Below are 22,797 nucleotides of genomic sequence, written 5' to 3' on the forward strand. Positions count from 1 at the left end.
TTGAAGCTTTCTCTGTTAAGCCAAGTCCCCCTTAACACTAATTTGGAATCTGCCCTCATACAACTGGATTCCTGGCCAATCCTGCCCACCTCACACATCGGTTGCACTTAATGATGCAAAATAGCTCATTTCCCTGGTAATCCCAGCTTCTCCCCTGGACAGGTTGGTCCACTTCCTTCCTGGTCTTTTAGATTCCTCCCTACTCCTTCTACTAGCTCTGGGCTCTCCTGGGCAGATTCTTCCTCCACCCATCTTTAGTGAGTATGTTCTCAGCCTGAAAGAAAATTAAAAACAAACACATCCTGTTTACATTCGGTCCTTCTTTGGAAGGCAGAAGTCCCTGTCTTTCAGGAGGCCAATACTCATCTCTCTCTCTCCCCTTCCCTTTTTGGCAGATAAAGGTTTGTTTTAGTGAATAACTGATCTGTGTTATTGCCAAAGCCACTAGGTACAGACGAAAGAGAGGGAGTTTTATTTCTTGGTCTCTTCCTCCTTGGACAGAGTCTTAATGATTTCCTCTTTCTTGGCCTGGAGCCACTCTTCACAGCCCTTGTGTGCTTCCTTGGTCTTTGATCTGCGGGCCTCAGCCTGGTCAGCTGGAAGCTTCTGGCAAGCCTTGTCTGCCTTCAGCGTGTGGATGTGTTCCACGAGAATCCGCTTGTTTATGAACACGTAACCCTTCACTTTCAGGTACAGGCTGGGAGACATGCGGTGGTCAGTCTCTGGCGCAGAATACCTTCTCAGGCATTCCAGCGTTACCTCTTCTCTTACCAATGCCCTTCTGGCGGGCCAAAGGGTTTTTCCGGCACCGAGCACGGAAACGGACAGTCACAGGCTTCCGGATGATCAGCCCGTCTTTGATCAGTTTCCGGATCTGCTGACGGGCGCGGGTGATCTCATTGGTCTCACTGGGGCCAACCAGGCCTTCTTTTTGCCACAGCACAGTACGCGGGAGGCAAGCCTCTTCTGAAGCCCGAGCACAGCATGGCTGCAGCTGCAGTGACGAAAAGAAAGCCATCCTTTTTAATTTTAGTCACTGTTGACAGACTGATGCCATAGCCGGGACAGGCCAGAAAGTATCATCCTATTTCAAGCCAAAGTGATATAGCTAACAAGTATTCTAGAGAAGTTACAACCAAGGGTTGGCTCTAGATGATTTATACAGACAAGCCAATGCTAGATACGCTATAAAAGGAAATAAGAAGGAATGGGCTTAGTGAGGACAGACGATGGGTACCATTTCTGATTATGGGCAGGATGAGTGTTTTTTCAGGTCTAGTGATGGTTTTAATCTATAATACTGCTCATTCTCAGTGGCCTCCTAGTGGCACATAAAACAGCCACAGGTTCACCTAAAAGCCTTTGAAATAATGACACAATGCTAAAATAGAGTGTCACCCAGGAATTCAGGAGACGCCGTTATCTTTTAGTAATTGTAGCTCAGCTCCCTTCTTCAATGTTGAGCTTGTGTTTGGTCAGCATGGTCTTTTAAAAAATAAGTTGTACCACATCAACCCTCCTTAAGATCACTTGGTGGGTTCTCCTCGTATTTAGAATGAAACCTTAACTCCTTTCTGTGGCTTTTAAGGCCTATGGGATCTAGCCCTATGTCTCCAACTTCCCCTGGGGGCCACACTCTCCCTTGCTCAGCTGCTCTTCAGCCAAAACTGGCCTCCCTGCTGTTCTTCCAGCAGCCAAGTACACTTACTGCTCAGGGTCTTCTCATTTGCTGTTCCTCCTGCCTGGAATGCACTTTTCTGATCTGTCACCCTTCCATTCTTACATGTCCCCTCCCCTTCCCTAATTTAGGCCCTGGCCCGCATCTTTACTGTATCCTCAACTTCTCCACAGTATTTAACCTCCATCTTTAATCATCTTGTTTATTAGTTGGCGTGGCCTTTCCACACCAGAGGGTAAGGGCCTCAAGAGCAGGCTGTTTTCTTTCTTCTTCATGAAGGAGGTGAAACTGGGCACAACCACAGATCCACAGATGAAATATAACCTCAGAGCTGTTGAGGACGCCAGGGTCCCAAGGCCAGAGTCCACTCATTTCCCTCCTGTTACACAGCCTGAGAACAATCCACCTTGGGTTGTAAAGACGGCACTGAGCTGTCCTTCCCACCACTGAGAAGTCTTGATTCTAGAAGCCATCAGTTATATCTAAATTCATGTTAGCCATTGGGAGAAATTGCCGAACCTAAATTTAAAACGTCAGAAAATACCCTTGTAAGCAAGAAAAAATTGAGTTGGTAAGAGCAAGCACAGAAAAGATAATAGCGAAAAAAAATCCTAAAGCATAAACATAGCAATACAATAGTTAATACCGGCGGTATTGTTTCCTCATCCTGATTAGGGAGACTCTCAGGCTCTTTAAAGTAACCTGATGTTGAACATTAATTATAACCTCTTCTCTAAGAGGGATGAGTGGTGAAGGTGCTGCCTTTCCAGATTCCTTATTTAATTTTATTTAACAAGCACTGACAGAGTGTTCACTGTACTTCAGGGACTTCTCTAAATACCTGACAAATGCCATCTCAGGTTGTGGTCTCTGGAAGCAGTAGTCGAGACAGAGTTTGGGCTGCTTCTTAGGAATTAACACCTTGGAAGAGAAGGGGAGAAAGCAGGAAAATGTCAGACTGCAATGCGGCTCAACAAAGCCTTGGCCAGCCTGGCAGGGAGCTTGAGGCGAGTGCTGCCCAGCAGCGTCCTGCATCAGACCAGAATGGCCTGCCTTTATACCCCGCCTCACTTAGTCACCAAACGTGGGCTCCCCTAGAAAGGGCACGGCCTCAGGCAAGTCTGCTGGCTGAGCCGCACTGAAGTTGCTGAGAGCTGGAGTCTGCTCAGTCTCCTTTCTGCACCTGGGCAGCAAGTTCGCCCTTGAAGGGGGATCTGGGCAGTGCATCTTCGTGTCTATTCAACTATTAACTCATTTAACCCTCAGACAATCCTAGGAGGTAAGTCCTTTAATCCTTCCCATCTTACAGATGAGAAAACGGAGGCACGGAGAAATTAATTAACTTGCCAAATTAGGTCAGGTAGCAGAGGTGAGATTCGACCCAGGCAGTGTGGTTCCAGATTCAGAGCTCTTAACAGCTCAGCTATGCTGTCTTAGCTGTTACTTCAGAGAGGGTTGAACATAGCCTAAAAATAGTAACAGCAGCAATTTTGTTTGTTATTAGTTCTTTCTAAGGTCCTGCAGCCTGCCTCTCTCTCTCTCTCTCTCTGTGTGTGTGTGTGTGTGTGTGTTTGTGGTGTGCATGCTTGCCTGGTACTAGTGAATTTATTAAGAACAACGTCAAAAGAATGATCATTTTGGGTGGCCTACTACATTCACCTGTAAAAAATCTAAGAATCAGGACTAGATGCTGAGGGGCAATGACTGGGCTGAAGTCCAGAACAAGATGACATGTGCTAAGCTTCTCATGCTGGCCTGGAAGAAGGAAGGGCCCCTTCGGAGTTTAGGGTGAGAGAGTGGGTAGGTAGAAGAAAGGTACTAAAATGCAGGGCAAGACCAATCCTGTGCTCTGCCAGTCACAGCAGTGAGGGCTTAGCTAAGAACGCCTGAAGGAATGGCAGGTGGCACATGGGAAGAGGGTAAAGGAAGGAGAGTGAGGCTCAGCAGCAGTGAGCACGGTGGGCCCTGGGCCCTTCAGAGGGGGTGAAAGACAGGGGTCTGGGCAGCAGAGGAGGTAAGAGACAGGGGTCTGGGCTGCTCCTCAGAGGTGAACTGTGTGGACTTAGAGGAGGAGAGAAAAGAGGAAATCCAGAACATTTTTTCCATCACCATTTTTGGCTTTATACACACACATACTCTTTTAAAGATATTTTTAAATCATTTCCTATATTATGGAATTAGACTTCTTATTTCTAAAGACCAGGCTTAGGTAAGGGAGAGATCCAAAGATGAGGAGTTTTATTTTGGATGACGCAGAATACACATCTCCCCCTACGTGCAATTCTATCTCTGTCCAGAAGAGCTCACAGAGTAGCAGTCATTATCCTTAAGACTTTTAGCTCCAGTAGGATTTAGTGGCTTCCCATTCCTTTTGCTGGAGTTTGGTAAAATCCCCTCTTTGAGCCTGAAGAGAAATTTTGTTTTAATCCCTCTCTACCTTTATTTACATGTGAAATCCTGGTTTGAAAGGCTGGGACAAAACTTGGTAGTAAGTGCTCTTTGCAAAAATAGTCATCAGGAATAACATTCAGCAACATGCTGTGTAAACTTCCCAGCAGACCAAATGCGTTCTTTGAGCCAGAGGGATTAAAGGATTCTACCTGGGATCTGAATAAAGGTCATTCTTGCTACTGAACTGACTCTATTGCCGTCGCTGACCCGTACGTGAGCAGGTTCTTTTCCTTCTCACAAGCTCTGTCCCATTCTCTTAGGGATATTTCAACAAGATTTACCCATTTTCATAACACCTAAAGCTGTCTTAGAAAACTTACCCTATAGCTTGCAGCATAACAGTACTCTAAAGAATTCACAAAGCAAAGCAAGTATGTAGATGTTAAAAAGTAATTTACAACTAAGGGGAAACTCGTGATGCCAAGTGCAATCTTACTTAGAGTAGATACTTGAACTCCTTTATGACACTGAACCAAACTGGGAGAATGTAAAGAGGTGTTTCTGTATCTGGAGTACAGTGTGTTTCTACTGCCATCCTCTTGAAAACGAGCATGGTTTCAAAGAAACACAGCTGTTTCCTGGAGCAAATGGTTTGTATCTGGGGTGGGGGACAAATAATTTCTTCCTGAACTCTATAGGATTTTATTGAAGAATGTGTCCCCAAATGTGACAGGCCTTATGAAGGCAGACGCAGGAAGAAGTCTGGAGGGTCATCATCCAGCAGAAGGGGTTGAGTGATGGTGGAAGGGAGAGGAGAGATCTTGACATTTTCATGGCCTCCATTTCTCTTTGATGATTCTGAGCTGCCTTTCTGCAGTCACTTCTCAGCTGGGCATAGTGCAGGGGACCCAATGAAAATGAGCCCGATTCCAGGTAGTACTGAAAAGGTGGGCTGTTTCACAATTTGAGATGCCTATATTTAGTCCTTAGACGCTGCACATGGAAGCTACCTCTGCTTCTAGAATGTTTGTCTCTCCCAAGAAGCTCGATTTGGTATCAAAAAGTGAACTGCTTTGGAGGTACCTGGGTGGTGCAGTCGGTGAAGTCTCCAAGTCTTGGTTTCGGCTCAGGTCCTGGTCTCAGGGTTGTGAGATTGAGCCCGAAGTTGGACTCCACGATCAGCGGGGAGTCTGCTTGAGATTCTCTCTTCCTCCTCCCCTCCACTCCCCAGCTCTCTCCCTCTCTCTCACTCTAAAGTCAATAAATAAATCTTGAAAAAAAAAAGTGAACTGCTTCATTGAATGCTATTCTCACAAGCAAAACCAGGATACGTTCTTGTGAAAAATCTAAGCATTGGCCCATTTAGAGATGAAATTGCTGGATCATAGGGAATGCACATCTAATAGTTTTGTGGATACTACTAGGTTTCTGTCCAGCACAGTTGTACCAACTAGACACATTTTTACTCCCATGTGTGATGCATCTCCACTCAGCCGAACCACCCTTAGGACAAATTCATTTCCCCCTTCTAAAAAACAAAGACAGGGGCGCCTGGGTGGCTCAGTCGTTGGGCTTCTGCCTTCGGCTCGGGTCATGATCCTGGGGTCCTGGGATCGAGCCCCGTGTCGGGCTCCCTGCTCGGCGGAGAGCCTGCTTCTCCCTCTCCCACTCCCCCTGCTTGTGTTCCCTCTCTCGCTGTGTCTCTCTCTGTCAAATGAATGGATGAAATCTTAAAAAAACAAAACAAAACAAAGACAAATGCAACAAGCTGCTCACCAAAATTCAGTCTCTAAAAGATGTTTGTTAACAGATCGAAAATGAATTTGATGGCATCAGATATAGACCCTTGGCCCTGGGCCTCTCCCCGTGATGCAGACCACACACATAGCCTTCGGTCTGGTGTTGTCCTAGAATTAACTGTCCATTTCTTTTGTGGATGACATTCAAGCCATGAAAAGACAGCAAGGTCAGTGAGGGCTGGAAGGGAAAGGCGGTGTAGCTCATAAAACCAAGAGGCACTTAAGATTTAACAAGATTAACAAGTGTTGTTTGAAAAAACCTACTCAGCCTGAGTCACAGAGGGGGAGAAGGGCTCCAGCTCAATTCTCTTGGCTTTGCTGTCACACGAGTGGAAAGCTCCCAAAAGCCTTGCAAGAAACTGCAAGAAAGCTCTTTGGAAAATGCCTGTCTTTCATGGTTATTCCTCTTGGACCTTTACAGAAAGAACCAGTCGCTCTTTTTCACTGTCCCAGTTATTTGCTGTGAACATTTCTGGTGTCTGCCTTGTGGGGACAGTTACGTCTGAGGTTTGCTCAGGTTCTTACATTCAAGTCATTTAATACACAGAAAACTCACACTAGACTCTTCTGGAACAATTTCCACCAAAAAAATACAGTGGATCCAGCAACAGCAAGCTGAGGGACAATTCATTCCTTTTCCAGGCTGTGTGTAAATACATGAATTAGCAGAGTTCACGAAAAAACTTGTCATTCAAATGCCTACCGATCTTTTTGTCTCTGGGCAAAAGCAGTTTTTAGCTTTTATAACAACTGCCGTCTTCAGGACACACCATGCTTTCTATTTCATACGCTGACATTTGGCTTTAAATGCTTAAAAACTAGAAGATCTCAGTGACGTTGGGTAATTCCTGGGTAAGCGATTTGCTAAATGCTATCAATATAGATGGAATGCCCAAAGGTATGCCAGGTGTATATGCACATTGCAATATAGACAGGTAAATAGAGCATGAACATTTATTTGGATACCTTTTAATTTAAGGCATGTCATTTAAGGTTTTCACGGTACGTCCATATGGAAGCTACCAGTGCTCTGGTGGAAGGGAGAGGAGATATCTGGGCTCTCACACACTCACCTTACATCCGTACAGAAGCTACAAGTGCTCTGCCTGGGGGTGCAGGTGGCTTGGTGCTTCTGCTAGGCCAAACACTTCTGGCGGATTACCTAATTTCCAATCTCCCCTTCTTGGCAAGCAGAACTATTTGGAGGTGAGTGACTATTTGCCAGCTAATAAACTCTATTCCCCAGACTCCCTTGCTGCTTAAGGTAGTCATGCAATGCACATCTGGCCAACAGGATGTAAATGAAAGCCTGATCGAAGGGGCTTTTCGAAAAGCCACTGTTTTCTCTCATAAAAAGCTGGCCTGTGTCTTTTGTTCTTTTCTCGTCCTCCTTCTTTCTTACAGGAGCATGGCCATAAAGAGGGCAGGAGCTACTTGCTAGGGATGGCAGAGCAGGAAGGTAGGAGAAATTGGTCCTTGATGGTATCAGAAAGCTTGGATGGCGGACCCTTGGCGGGCAATGCTGCCTCTGCAACTCTCCTGCAATTCAGGGAACTAAACCACGTGTGTTAGCCGCCGCAGTCAGGTTTCTGTTCCCGGCATCCGAAGCACTGGTACGTGTTGCTGAATTTCCTTAGAGCAGGGTACTTAACCTAAGGAGCCCTGGTTCTAAACAAGAGTGGCTCAATTGTCCCATGACGTCACTCCACTTAGGGTTTAAGGAAGATCAGTTTTCAAACATCCTGAGGATTTGATTTGGCAAAAAAAAAGAAAGAAAGAAAACTCTGAGATTCCTCTCCCAATGCTTGAGTGGCTTCCAGTGGCCACTGTGACCCAAAAGGCAAGAAGGTATTTGTCTGATGGTCTCAGCTTTGCAGAGATTTAGTGGAAGAAGATAACTTTATGGGGTCTGTCTGTGCACCCCTGGTCATGCTTACGTAAAAGGCTCCCCTCCCAATCATCCAGCAAGCTTCTCTAGTAAATGAGAACATCAAGAACAAAAGTCAGTTCCATATCCTGCTGCACCAAATAATCAAAAGGTGTTTAAGTGTGCGCACATCTGTTAATGGGCCCACGGACACGTACACCTATGCATCACCGATACTGTTCTTTAGCATACATGAGGAACCCAGACTTCCTTTTCCCTCAGTTAAAGATCTAGTTTATGTTGTGTAAACATACATTTTAGTTTGGCAAATAGAAATGGGTCCATGGATTGATAGGACAAGAATCAGAGTGGTGGACTCTTGTTTGACTCTCATAATAAAGCCCTTTCCACCTCAAGAGAGAAAGAATGAGAAGTGTTGGTAGAACAGTGAATAGTTCAGTCTGAGTGGGTATTTGAGGCCTGTGCATGACAAGGCTGGAAAGGCAGACCCGGGATCTAACAGGGTGCCTTGGGGCCAGGTTCAGGAGTTTGGAATTTATCCTGTAGACTGGCCTTTCCCAGAGGCTTCCTTAGAACTCTAGAGCAATGAGATGTTTCATAAAAGAAGGATTCCATGGTCAGATAAATTTGGGAACTATACATACTACATCACTCTCCCTTGAGAACTCATACTCTATAATTGCATATTAAATGCTGAGAAGTTTTGCATTAAAGGAGCTGGTTAAAATCAGTCCTGGGTTCCTCTCCCCCCTATTCCCCTTATATTACTTGTTAGCAGGTATATGCTTTGGAAGCTGCTGCAGGGGAAGTGGGGGGCCATTGGAGGTCTTTGAAAAGAGTAATGTAAGCAGCTGCTTTAGAAAGATTTTCAAATCAAAATTTGAGGAAGAGGGCACTTGACGAAAATACTAGAGGCAAGGGGCTCCTCAACTTGGCTACATACTGGAATCATTTGGGGATTAAAAAATTCCCAGACTCCATTGTATTTCTAGAGGTTCTGATTCAGTAGGTGTGGGCTGGGCGTGGGAGTGTGTGTGTGTGTGTGTGTGTGTGTGTGAGTGTGAGTGTGTGTGATTCTGAAGCAAAAGCTAGTGTTGGAATTTATGAGTCCAAATTAATTGTGAGGATTATGATAGTCCAGTGGAAAGTTAATGAGACTAGTACTTGGATGGAAGCAGCAGGAGTAAAAAAAGTGGGAAGGATGAAATAAACTAAGTAAGGCAAGAAGCTACATGTCTTGGCAAGTGACCGAATGTGAGGATAGTATAGGGCAGGGAGAAATTCAAAGAGGTTTTCAGCCTGGGTTATTAGGAAAGGAGATGGTATATCACTAATGGAGGTTAAAGGTTAGGGGGCCAGGCAGTATTCTGAGCTAAGACGATGCTTAGGTCTTGGACATGCTTAGGTCGAGCTGCCCAGCATATACGAAGGCCTACCGACCGGCTGAAAAGGCAGGTTTCCAACACAAGGGAATGAAGGGGTCTAGATCCATAGACAGATCGTAGTTACAACTCTGGGGATAGCTCAGTGTTCCCAGGGATGAAGTGTAAAGAGGGGGAAAGCCAAGAATAGAACCACAGGAATGCCTACCTTCCAGGCTTGTGCTCTTGAGATTCAGTAGGGATGGCCAGAGGAGCTGAACAGTCAAGAACTACATTACAAATGTCAGGGAAGGAAAGCCTCTAGAAGGGTTCAAGGTCCTCTCCCTCCAGCCAGATCTTATAGCAGACAGTGCTGTGGTATGGGCACTGGGCCTGGCTCCCAGCTCTACTTCTTATTGACGTTGTGTTCTCGAGCAAGTTTACATAACTTCTCAGGCCTCCGCTTCCTCATGTATAAAATGAGGATTACATTGACTGTATGTTATAGGTAAATGCTTATTGTAGTACCATGCAATATGGTATAAGTGGTATATAATGTAGTATATCACCATAATATGTACTCTATTACATATATTATTGTCTTAGTGAAATGTCCTTTGACCTCATTAAAATATCAGTTGTACAGAAAAAATAAGTGAAAAAGAGAAATAATCAACCCCAATTCTATCATCCTAAAAGTATTTTTTTACTCTAATGGTTGTATTTTAGTCTTTGACCACGTGCATGTATCATTTTACATAGCTACAATTTTGAAGTATGCTTTTGAACTTAGCATTATACCCTAAGACTTTCCTCTTATGGTTACTTAATTTTCTTAATTATCATTTTATTTACTCAATAATTTCCAGTCAGTGGAATTTGAGTAGTTTCCAATGTTGTTTTTTAAATTTATTTAAGCAGCGATCTAATTAACTCAAGCATTAATATAGCCCTCTAATTTTTATAAAATTATTTCCTTCTGGATGAACTATCAGCAATAGAATTACTGCCTCAAAGGGTTTGAACCATGAACAGTGAATGGTTTTCAAAATATATTGCTGAATGGCTTTCCAAGAGTTGTATTAATTAACATGGTTTCCAAAGGTTATACCTGTTAACAAAGTATGAGTCTACCCGTCTCACCATATCCTTACCAGAACTAGTAATATCATCATTTTTTAATATTTTTGCCAGCATAATGGGAACTGACTGGCTGAAAACAAAGATCATGGTTGCTTAATCTGTATTTTGATAATAATTGAGGCTAAATATTGAATATTTTCCATATGCTTATGTTACTAATTGTATCTCCTCTTGTAGAGGAGTCCGACTGACACTAGTACAAAGGTAAACTTGTTGATGACACATCTGTCCACCTGTAAAAATAAAAGCTTATGGAATCACCCTTGGAATGTTGAAAGAAAGAATTGGGTAGGATATTCTGTTAGTCAAGGTCTTAGTTGGAATGTGGTGAGGAGTGTTTAATGAAGGGCTATTTACAAAGGTGTGGTACTATTAAGGGAAGTTAACAAGGGATGGTACAGTACCCAGGGCTAGCAACAATGATGTCATTTCTAGGCCTGAAGTGGTAAAGGGAGGGCCCAGGTAAAGGAACCCAGAGAGACAGTTGTAGGAAAGGGCTGCCTGACAGGAGCTGTGGCCTTTGGAGAGATACTGTCGGCCTACGGTGACCCAGGGGGAGGGAACAGGTAATGAATATCCTGACCCTGATGATTTCTACTTACCCTCTGATCTCCTGGGGTGCCTCTCATTGACCCAGCCCAAATGCCAGGGGGTACAGTTGACCCCATCCATTAAAGTCAGTCTCCTAAAGCCCTAAGGAGGATGAAAAAGAGAAGTGAGAGGATTTAGAAGAACAAATGGAAAATATGGAACAAATTCAGCACACATATTCTGGCATTAAGATATTTTAGAATGGCTGGTAATATAAGCCTTCACAAATAGATACGAGATTATGGATCTGAGGTCTCACTTAATTCAACTTTTGAATGTTATTAAAAGCTATTTAATTTCCATAATTTAGCTATTCAATAGAAACAAATGTAATGTTAATGCCATTACTTCATCTGTTTTAAAGAATCTGGATAGGAGAATTTATTCCTTGTTTGAAGGCAAATTTATTATGCCAAAATTTCGGAAGCAGGCAGGAAAGAAGAATTCAAAATCTCAGTCAATAAGAAAGCAAGGGGATAAGCAAAGAGGAAACTGTCCAGGAATGTTAGGAATGAAAGGGATTATAGTGAGTGTACCCCCAAACTTTCTGATTCAGTAGGTTGGGTGGGTCCTGGAAATTTGTATTTGTAATAAGGGCTCCAAATCATTCTGATATAGTGAGTGGACTGTCATTTTGGACAAAGGTGCAAAAGCAGTTCACTGATGGAAAGAGAGACTAATCAATAAATGGTGCTGTAGCAATTGGACATCCATAAGCTAAAAAAATTTAACCTTGACCTTAGTTGCACACCTTATACAAAAATTAACTTAAAATGGGTCATGGATTTAAAGTGTAAAATGTAAAACCATAAAACTTTTAGAAAGAAACATAAGAGAAAATCTTCAGGATCTTGGTCTAAGTAGAGATCTTTTAAGCTTGTCACCAAAAGCACAATTCATAAGAGTAAAAATAAATAAATTAGACTTTATCAAAGTTAGACATTTTTGTTCTGCAGAAGGCCCTGGTAAAAGGATGAAAAGACAAATTACAGACAGGGGGAAAATATTTGGAAGCCACATATCTGACCAAGGACTAGCATCTAGCATATAGAAAGGACTCTTGAAACAACAAGGAAAAAACAAAGAATCCGATTAGAAAATGGGTAAAAGACATGAAGATATATTTCACTGAAAAAGACATACAGATAGCAAATAAACACCTAAAAATATGTTCAGCATCACTAGCCATCAGGGAATGGCAAATTAAAACCACAGCACTACACACCTATCAGAATGGCTAAAATAAAAAATAGTGACGATAGCACCAAATGCTGGCGAAGATGTGAAGAAACTGGTTCTTTCACGCATGGCCAGTGGGAATGTCAAGTGGCACAGCCACTCTGGAGAACGGTGTGATGGTTTCTTTAAAAAATAAAACATGCAACTACCATACAACCCAGCAACTGTACTCCTGGGCAGTTATCCCAGAGAAACCAAGCCTCACGTTCGCATAAAAACTTGCACGTGAATGTAAAAAGCAGCTATATTTTATGTAAATGCATCTTTAAGTCTCCTGGACTAATCTTTTTAATCTAATTTACACCTCCTATATAGAAATTCTGGAGTCACTACTTCTGCCTTTGTAGGCTGAAAGAGAAAAAAATATATAGAAAATAAAACCAAGTGCTTGATTTGAAGACTTGATACTAAGCCTTCCAGGGAAAGGAGAGATTATATACTATATAAGCCCCAAGGAATTACATTGCTGCTCTTGGAATCATTGATCTGAACCTGGACACTACTGGACATAATTCAGAGTCCTGAAAAATGAAAATGTTTTAAAAGTTTAATGAATATTTATTGAGCAGGTACTATGGGTGAAGCATGGGTTTTGCATTAAAATAACCTCTGTACCTGATAATTATCCACAGTGCACACATAAGCCAATTGAAGTGCAGACGGGTTTAGATTAGATTCTACTCTGTGCCAGGTACTTTGATATTCAGCTGTTATCTGATTTAATTCTCCCTGTTAGTCTTGGTAGAAGTTTCCTACCTCCTGATTTCTCAAGTCTTTGGCCATCATAAGGAAGATTATAATAGGGGTGCTCTGAAACTGGATCTCCAAATTAGGACAATGAATTTTGTAGAGCTGCATTAAAATGTGCAAAGAAAGGAGGTCTTGAAATATCAATCTTTGGGCTGTTCCTTCTCCCCCTTCATTCTGGATCCTTTCTTTAAGGGGCCTGTTATAGTCAGAATGCAAAGAGAAGAAAATACTAGTATCGAGGTTATTGTATGCTTCCAAATCAGGTCCTTGCAAATTAAAAGACGAGGCTCTGAGGGCCTTGGGGCAGAGAGTTTATGCCATAGCAAAGACAAGAAGAAGGTGAGAAAGGAAAAGCTAAGCTATCCCTTGCTCAGCGGCCTACACTCCAGAGAGACTCCTCAGAGATCTCTTGTCCTGGAGGGGGAGAGAGCTGGGGGACTCTGCCACGAGAGGACTACTCTGTACCATTTCACTGCCAGGAGCAGAGCCCCGTGGCAGTTCTTCTACTGCTATTCATAGGCTGAATTGTGTCCTCCTACATAGGCAGAAGCCCAGTACTTCAAAATATGACTGTATTTGGAGATAGGGCCTTTAGAGGTGATTAAATGGGTGGGCCCTGATGCACTCTGACCAGTGTCCTTATAAGAAGAGGAAATTTGGACACACACAGAGACACCAGGGATATATGTACACAGAGGGAGGACCCTGTGGGGACAGAGAGAGAAGGCAGCCTCTGCGATCTGAGGAGAGAGGACCCAGGAGAAACCAGACCTGCTGTTACCTTGATCTTGGGCTGCTAGCCTCCAGAACCATGAGAAAATAAATTTCTGTTGCCTAAGCCGTCCAGTGTGTGGCATTTTATCCTGGCAGCCCTAGCCCAATGGCAAGACTAAGGCACCTGGCATCTAGCGAGGGTCTCCCATCAAGCACAGAAAAGACACTATCCTACACCCAGTAACTTTGCTGAGCTCCATCCACGCTGCCCTTGACCAGCCTGCTCAACAGCAGCCCAGGGCACTGGTAAGCCCCTTCACAACGGAGGGTCCATGGCCCACGAGGGGTGGGGATTGTGTGGGAGGAAAGACCCAGCAGAGGCACTTGGGTGGGGCTGCACTGCGGAGAAAACCTTCCTGACTCCAGGTGCAGAAGTTCCTTGGGGTGGGTAGAGCTGCACCCCTGTAGATTACGATTAACCTATGTTGCAGCTGAGGCCCTGGGAGACAAGGGTGAGGGGATATTGGTTTCTTTCTGTCATGGGGCCGAGGATCCAAAAGCTCTCTCAGCTGACTTGGTGGGGAGTGTGTCTTGTCTAACCAGACTCAGGGCGGCCTAGAGGGCCAGTTATGAAGTGGCCAGTGACCAGCATGGCTCCTGGGCAGTAGCCATCCACAGTGAGACCCATGGGATCGCACGTCTGACACACCCCAGAAAGCCTTGGATAGAGGATCCAGTGAAAGGCTGGCCTCCTGCAGTGGTTCAGGCGCTCAGGTGGTGTCTATTGGGCACAGAGGGAAGTGAGGGACATCTGGGTGACAAGAGGCTCTGCTTGTGACCTACATTTTCTCACTTTGCTCTGAGCACAGCAGTTTTATCCTTGGAACTTTCGGATCTGGATTTGGTGCTCAAACTGAAAAATAAATGATGAGATTGTAGAGATTGGAGTGAAAGGAAGTCCATGGTTTTATGCATGGGTAACGAGAGGAAGCAACACATTCCTTCCTTTTTTTTTTTTTTTTCTTTAAACTTAAGTCAAAATAACAGTTGCACAGATGAGGATATGTGTGTGTGTGTGTGTGTGTGTGTGTGTGTGTGTGTGTGTGTGACTGGGGCTGAAGACTTAACCACCGTGGATATTTTTAAAACTTGAGGAGAGGCACAGTGAGGGCTTTCCTAGCACTGAGATCTGAGGGAAAGTTCCAGCCTGGGAGTGAGAATAGACACTCCTCCTCTCAGCTAAACCCCAACTTCTTTTTTTTTTTTTAAACCCTAACTTCTTTGCCTAGAAAGTGGGGAGGTTGGATTAAATGACTGCAAAATATTATAATTCTAGGATTTGTCATTTTACTTAGATTCTTGTAAGTATTTAAGTCAAACTCTCCCTGTCACTAGGTTCCTCTTCCTGAGGGTTAGATGGCTGTGGATGTGTGTGTGCACGCGTGTGTGTGCAGTGTGTGTATGTGTTGTGTGTGTGGTATGGGGGCGCAACACGTATTGTGTGTGTGGGGGTTGTGTGTACAGTATGGATGGGTTTGGTGTGTCATGCACTGTTTCCTTTTGCTGCCCAGAACAACCCCCACATTGCCCCATTTATGCTGGATTTCCAGATCTTTCGGAAATCCTCTCCCACACACCAGCCCGGTAAGCAAGAACACATGTGGGAAGCCCTTCTTATTCCAGTGTCTCTTGAGATGCAGCCAGACAGCTGGAATTACACGCTTTGTAGAGAACCAGGGACGTGGCATGGCAATGGGAAATTCAGTTTGTATTGGGAAGCCAGATTCCTTGTCCCAAACCTGAGAGGCCGAGAGAGGGTGGAGGCTGGGCTGTCTCTTGCCAGCGGCGTGGGCCGTGTGTGTGTGTGTGTGTGTGTGTGTGTGTGTGTGTGTGTGGTATCTTTCATAAAAACCTCTGTCTTTTCTAGCATTTTGCCACTTACGTGTGTGTTTGCAATTCAGTCCCCAGTTTTGAAAGCAGCCTCTTTCCTCAGCATCTCTTCCTCTAGTTCTGTTGTTCCTCATTCACCTCTCCAGCCCCTTTTCTCTTTTGCCCCACAGCAGGGCATCAAGCTCCTTGTGGACGGGGGCTCAGGGTTCTTAATCTGCTGCCTGGAGGGGGCCACAGATGAAAGCAGGGAAGATTAGACCCTCCACGACGGCTAGGCTCTGGGGCCTCAGAGTCTTTGATGCTTTGAGCTTCCTGGTTATGGCAGAGTTTCCTCTTGATTCTGGGGGCATACAGAGCTGCCAGGGGTCCAGCTTGCCTTTCTACATCTGTCCCAGTCACGTACTGCTGCTTAACCACTCACCCCAAATTCAGTGGCTTTAAACAACAGTCCTTCATTTGGCTCCTGAGTCTGCGATTTGGGCTGGGCACCGCTCCCACGTGGCACCTGCCGGGGCAGCTGGAAGGTGAAGGGTGACCTCACTACTCAAGGGAAGGAGGGTTCTGTGTCCGTTGTAAGCCCAGCATGTGTACCGTGTGTGTGTGTTCGTGTGTGTGTAGTGTGCAAGGACCGTATGTAGTAATGTCGTGTGCACGTATGAAGCGTAATGAGCACGCCCTCTATCACGGCAGCCATGCTTGAAAATACAATGTGCTGCATCTCTTTCCACCTTCACTATCCCTTTCTTTGCCTCTTACAGTCCTGTTGGTTTAAATTTGTGGGCAGAAATGCAATTTGCAGTAAGGACTGTGTTCTCACATGGGTGCTAAAGCTTACACTTTGGCTTGAATTATGTGTTAGGCAGAATGGCCTCAAAATAAGCCCAAGATTTCTGCTCCCTGGTGCACATGCCCTGAATAATCTTCTCCCCTTGAGTGTGTGTGTGTGTGGGTGGGGTGGGGGGGACTGTGAACATGCTGGGATTTTACTGGGATGAATAGGTTACATGAGATGGGCAAAGGTGAAAGGATTTTGCAGAGGTTATTAAGGTCTCTCATTAGTTACTTTGGGTTAATCGTAAAGGAGATTACTCTGGATGGGCCTGACATAATCAGGTGAGTCCTTTAAAGGAAGGTTTAGGCCTTCCCTAAAGAGAGAGATTCTCCTGCTGGCTTTGAAGGAGCAAGCCGCCATATTGTGAGAAGGTCATATAGCCACAATATAAGAGTGGCCTCTGGGAGCTGACGGCAACCCTCGAACAACAGCCAGCAAGAGAACAGGGACTTCAGTTCTACAACTGCAAGAAAATCCTGCCAACAACCTGAATGAACTTGGAAGAACTCCAGATGCGAACATGGCCCAGCTGACATTTTGATTTCAGCTTTGCCAGACCCTGAGCAGAGAACCTAGCTACTCCACACCCAGGTTCCTGACCAACAGAAACTACGAGATGATAAATGTGCATTAAGCCAGCCAGTTTGTGGTAATGGGTTATACAGCGATAGAAAATGAACACACATCATAACCATGAGCTCCACTGGCAAGAAAACTTTATTGAGTGGGTAACTGGAGAAACACACGGCAGATTCAATAGTGCGACTGTGCACATGTTTGAGCCCCAGCTCAAATGTCACCTCCTTTAAGACCTTCATGGATTACCTTCAGCCAGAAGTAATCTCTTGCTTCGGAAATTCTGTGGCTTTGTTTGTACCTCTTTTGTCGTACTTCTCATATTCTAGTTGTATTTGCCAGCGTATATGTTTTATCTCCCTGATTGGATTGTAACGCCCTCTCTATGGAAATGGTGTCCTTTTTATTTTTGTGGCACCAAAGTACTTGGCATAATTCTTTGCATATCAACTAATGTTTTTTGATAGTTTATTAGGTACTTTTCTCAATGCTAGAACTTCAACTTTTATTTGTTGAGGCTGTTTGAGAATATATTTTGATGTAAGGAAAATCAAGAGATAGTCTTTGTTATTGTTCTACGGGTGTTAGTTTGAAATATCAAAACTAGGGGCTCCTGGGTGGCTCAGTCAGTTAAGCGTCTTCCTTCAGCTCAGGCATGATCCCAGGGTCCTGGGATCGAGTCCCGTATCAGGCTCCTTGCTCAGTGGGGAGCCTGCTTCTCCCTCTCCCTCTGCCACTCCCCCTGCTTGTGCTCTCTCTCTCTCTGTCAAATAAATACATAAAATCTTTAAAAAAGTAAAATATCAAAACTAGCTAAGCATTCTGATCCTCATTTGCAATCAGTGGGAATGTTTCTGTCATTTGAGATTCTGAAATGAAGCCTATGAATGTTCATCAAATAGATTTTGGTTCCCAGACTCTGAAACTCTCTGCCAAGACAGAATCACAAATCCATCTGAGTAATCTTTATCTCGATCCTGTAAAGGGAGAAAAGAATTTCCTAAACCAGTGGGACAAGCTGCTGGTTAGCTATTACCTCTAGAATCAGGACCACTATGTGCATGAAGATAGGGATGAAATGTCTTCTTGGAGCACGAAATACAAGTCTATTTAGAGAAACAAGTAGCCTTTAACTATGCTTTTGAATTTAGTTTTGGGACACCAAACACAGAGGAAACAGAAAGGCCAAAGAACGTAAAACAGTCATAAAATGCTTTTAGGATGGCAGAAGAAGCCAGCAGCTCCCAGGGAATCCACACAAGCTGTGCTCGAGGACCTGCACACCATAGGAAACTGTTTTTGGCAAGCTTGATTATTCATAATGAAAAGCATTGCCATTAATAATCTTCCTTGTACCTTTTATAAAAATAGAATTGTAGTGCCGTGAGGGATTGTTTTGGGGCCAAGTTATTAGTCAGGTCCATGCATATGTGCTTTAGGGGAGTGCCAACTGATTACTCTGGGCTCAAAAACATCTTTCTAGGACTTCCAGGTCTGGGTTTATAAAAATAGTGAGTAGAAACACTACATTTATATCACCCCTGAGAATTTGCAGAGTTTCAAATACATTATCTCACTATGCCTGGGGATAGGCAAAAGTTTTCCTCTCCTAATCTGGGCTCCTAGGAGCAGGTGAAGTTCAGGGGGCATGATTGTTAAGGCCTCAAATGGCGTCTACTTTGTTTGGAAATTAACAGTGTGTGTCTTGTTCTGGCTGCTAATCTCACCCCAGACATCTGGAGCCGACAGATCAGATCACTACTAGTTAGCATCAAGGTGGTGGTAAAGGCCTGAGTCAGAAATTCATCACGCTAGCTATTCTCTGGTTCACCCTGTGGTTATCCCCACGGTCAATAATGAAACTGGACATGACAGCTCCAGATTTTACATTTCATGTGGAAGATGAGTAAGCATTTGGGAAATCTACCAGGAATTATTTTCTAAAAATCCTGGTATGGGATCCGGGGTGTTTTTGCTGTTTAGACTTTAGACAATCTTTGACGCTTACCGGGTATTTATCCTTATAAATGACTTGCAAGCTACATGTGTTAGGGAAGACGGCTCCAGTATCCTGTGTGTGTGTGTGTGTGTGTGTGTGTGTGTGTGTGTGTGTGTGTGTACACGCGCATGCCTGGAAGGAGGTGGGACAGTAAGAAGCTAAGAAGAGAGCTGGTATCTGCTGCTCCCTTCCCCCACTGTATTGGGAGGGGGAGTGGCTAAGAGGAAGGAAACAGTGTAGAGTTTGAGAAGGTTGGGGTAAGTAAGCTAGGCCCATCCGTCTCTGCCTTAGCGTCACTTGGAGAGATTTTTAAAAACTCAGATTTCTAGATCCAGCTCTAATGAATCACAATCTCTGAGGGCGGGGCCCAGAAAACTGCATTTCAGAAAACCAGGTAACTTTGATGTACTGGTGGGCTTGCAAATCACTGGGATAACAAATAACAGAGTGTGAGCAGCACTGTAAAGAGCCCTGGACTGCAGTCAGGGTCCTGTGTTTAAGTTCCACCACCAGCTTGCTGTGTGACCTTGTAAGAGTTGCTTTGCCTCTCTGGGTCTGTTTCCTCATCTGTAAAATGGGTGGTGGACCAAATAAGTGTTAACATTCCATCCACATTAGAACTCAAAGACTGTTCATGACACAAATGTCTGGAGCCACTCAGGGATTCTGTGAAGATCTCTATGCAGCTGCAGGGAGGAAAGGGAGCAGGAAAGAGAGGCAGAGGTGTGAGAGGCAAGTGGGCAGAGTCTCAGGCAGGTGTCCTCTTTATCAGGGTGGATCCTGGTTTTGTGACACATATAATTTGAAGGTTCCTCCTTAAGAAAAAGAATTCAAAATTACCATAAAAAATTAAGTATAGAGGGCACCTGGCTGGCTCAGTCAGTGGAGCGTGTGACTCTTGATCTCGGGGTTGTAGGTTCGAGCCCCATGTTAGGTGTGGAGATTACTTAAAAATAAAATCTTTAAAAAAATTAAGTATAGGGCGCCTGGGTGGCTCAGTTGGTTAAGTGACTGCCTTCGGCTCAGGTCATGATCCTGGAGTCCCTGGATCGAGTCCCGCATCGGGCTCCCTGCTCGGCGGGGAGTCTGCTTCGTCCTCTGACCCTATCCCCTCTCATGTGTTCTCTCTCTCTCATTCTCTCTCTCTCAAATAAATAAATAAAATCTTTAAAAAAAAAAATTAAGTATAAAAGTGAATGTTTATTCAAGGTAATAAAAGAAGTCACTACAAACTACGTATTTCATGAAAAATACCATAAATATAGAATTCAGAGAAATAACATAATACTTTTATTAATTTGTTGCCTGACATACCTTTATAATGCTTTTTTCCTACAGCTTTGGTCTGCATACACTTTGACTTTCTCTTCATATGACAGTAATTTTGTATTATCACTTTCTCTGGAGAGAATAGAAAGACAATTCAGTCTTACCTCTAATATATTTGAAATTTGTTTTTCTAAGCTATTGATAGTTTTGTAAAGTTTCTTTCAGCTTCATAACTCGTTGGTAACATTGTGTGCGTTTTGGGGATTGCACTCAAGTCTGGGAAAACCTTAATTGAGTTTCTTTCGTTTCAGAACTTTAAGAATTGGAAGAATTCAGGGGTGCCTGGGTAGCTCAGTCAGTTAAGCATGCGGCTCTTCGTTTCGGCTCAGGTCATGATCTCAGGGTCATGGGATCAAGCCCCATGTCTGGCTCTGTGCTCAGTGTGGAGATTCTTTCCCCGTCTCCCTCCCTCCCCCTCCACAGCTCCCCCTGCTTGTGTGTGGGTTCTCTCTCACATAAATAAATAAGTAAAATCTTTTTAAAAAATCATTAAAGGGCTCCTGGGTGGCTCAGTCGTTAAATGTCTGCCTTCCGCTCAGGTCATGATCCCAGGGTCCTGGGATTGAGCCCCATATTGGGCTCCCTGCTCTGCAGGAAGCCTGCTTCTCCCTCTCCCACTCCCCCTGCTTGTGTTCCCTCTCTCGCTGCCTCTCTCTCTGTCAAATAAATAAATAAAATCTTTAAAAAAAAATAAAAATAAAAAAATAAAAAAATCATTAAAAAGAAGAATTGGAAGAATCTTTCCATATACTAGCTTGTACATTTTAATCCTTGTTTTTTCCCTCCGTTACCTGATGAGTTCTGGTGCTGGGTGTCACAGGTCACATTCATGGCACAGCATACCCCTGACCTTCACCATCAGGACCCTGGCCGACCTGGCAGAGTAGATGGCTAGCCATCACTGAACTGCACGTGGAAATGACATGCAAACATTCCCTTAAACCCACACCAAATGTACCCCCAACTTAATTCTTCTTGGCCAGATCCCCAAAATGCCCGTGACCACTCCAGGGCTGCCTGACCTCGGGGGGATGCATGATAGAGGAGGAGGGAGAGTGGTCTTAAGCTATTCTGTTAGAAATATGCTATATTTATGTATGCATATCATATAATATATATTACAGATGGACCCTGTGACTTGTACATTTTATAAATACATGCACACATATACACACATATTATACAATATATATCCATGATACACATATGGTATATATATATTTTATATACACAGTATATATTATAATATACTGCATATGTGACTACATTATGTATTATACATTGCATGATATAATATACCCATATCCTATATATATGTGTATACATATACACACTGCCAATTTTATAAAAATATATGGCCATATGAACCCATTGCTAGCGCCCCTCAAGAGCCATGAAGGAGCCAGAGCAAGGAGAGTCCCTGGGCTAAAAGTTTCACTGGCTTTATAATAGATCCACCTCTGCTCTGATGCTAGGACAGAGACCAGGGTTGACTGTGGGAATCGCAGGGCTGAGATTCTTCCCCTGAGGGTTCTGAGTATTTTGAAAGGCTCGGCAAACACCCCTAGGGTGAAGTGCTGTGACCATGGCAGTGGTGAGTGTGGGGGGTTCATCTGTATTCCTTCCCTTTCCTCTCAACCCCCACCTGGGTGTCAGGGAGGTTTGAGTCACACCTGTCCAAGTAGCTCGGCTGCTATTCTCCAGTTAGTTATCCTCACTGCCCCTGCCCTATATAAAGGTGAGGGTTACTTTTCAAGAGAAGTGGGGCAAAAATTCTAAGATGAATAAGTATCTTGAAGAAGGGCTGAGAAACAGCACTTCCTTGGAACCCCCTTGGAGAGCACAGGCAGAGCTAGACTATCAGTAGAAGATCCAGCAATAAGGCTGACTATGTCATGTTAGGGGCACAGCGGGCAGGAGAGTCCAGCAAAGAAGGGAAAGGAAACCCTGCTTGAGATTGGGAGGTGTGGTGGGATTGGGCAGTGAAGGTACTTCTCTAGGTGATTAACTTCAAGAGGCAGGAGGTAACTGGAAACCTTCCAGAATCCCCAAATATGTGAATAGTCAAGAGGACAGACTATACCCAATGGAATATGGACACAAAGACAGTAGAGAACAGTAAATTCTTCTTGTGATGTAGTTACTCTACAGTTGGCCAACTTTGCTCACACTAGCTAAGTGACGTTCTGGAGCACCAAGCTTCCAGAGGGAGATAGTCACAAGAGAGCCTCATCCAGAGGACACCTGCATCCTAGGCATTATTCTGTGTCATGAGGACTTGTCAAACACTCATCATTAAATTAATATCATGAGCCTACTTTAAAATTCTTAGTTGTGCCCAGAATTTTGCAAGTGGCCTCATTTTGTAACTAGAGAGGGAGCTTGTGGGGCAGGGAGGTGCACATTAGCCAAGGGAAGGCTGAAGAAATGTACTAGAACCCAAATTCTGGGAGCCTCCACACACTCTTTGCTGGAGATTCAACTGGATGTTAGACTGGTGAAGAGATGGACAAAGGATCCTCCTTCAGAATTCCCTCTCTCCCTTGGTTTTCTTCTTCTTATTTTCTAAAATTTTCAAATTGAAGAATACAACATATGCAGTAGAGTGTTTAGAGTG

General features: G+C 44.0%; 1 pseudogene; it reads right to left on the reverse strand.

Moving 5' to 3' along the window:
- Positions 1-396: 396 nt before the first annotated feature.
- On the reverse strand, positions 397-10,347 carry LOC116636447 (annotated as a pseudogene).
- Between the last annotated feature and the right edge of the window lie 12,450 nt (positions 10,348-22,797).

Source organism: Phoca vitulina, unplaced genomic scaffold, assembly GCF_004348235.1.
Source record: "Phoca vitulina isolate PV1807 unplaced genomic scaffold, GSC_HSeal_1.0 scaffold12, whole genome shotgun sequence".
NCBI lineage: Eukaryota > Metazoa > Chordata > Mammalia > Carnivora > Phocidae > Phoca > Phoca vitulina.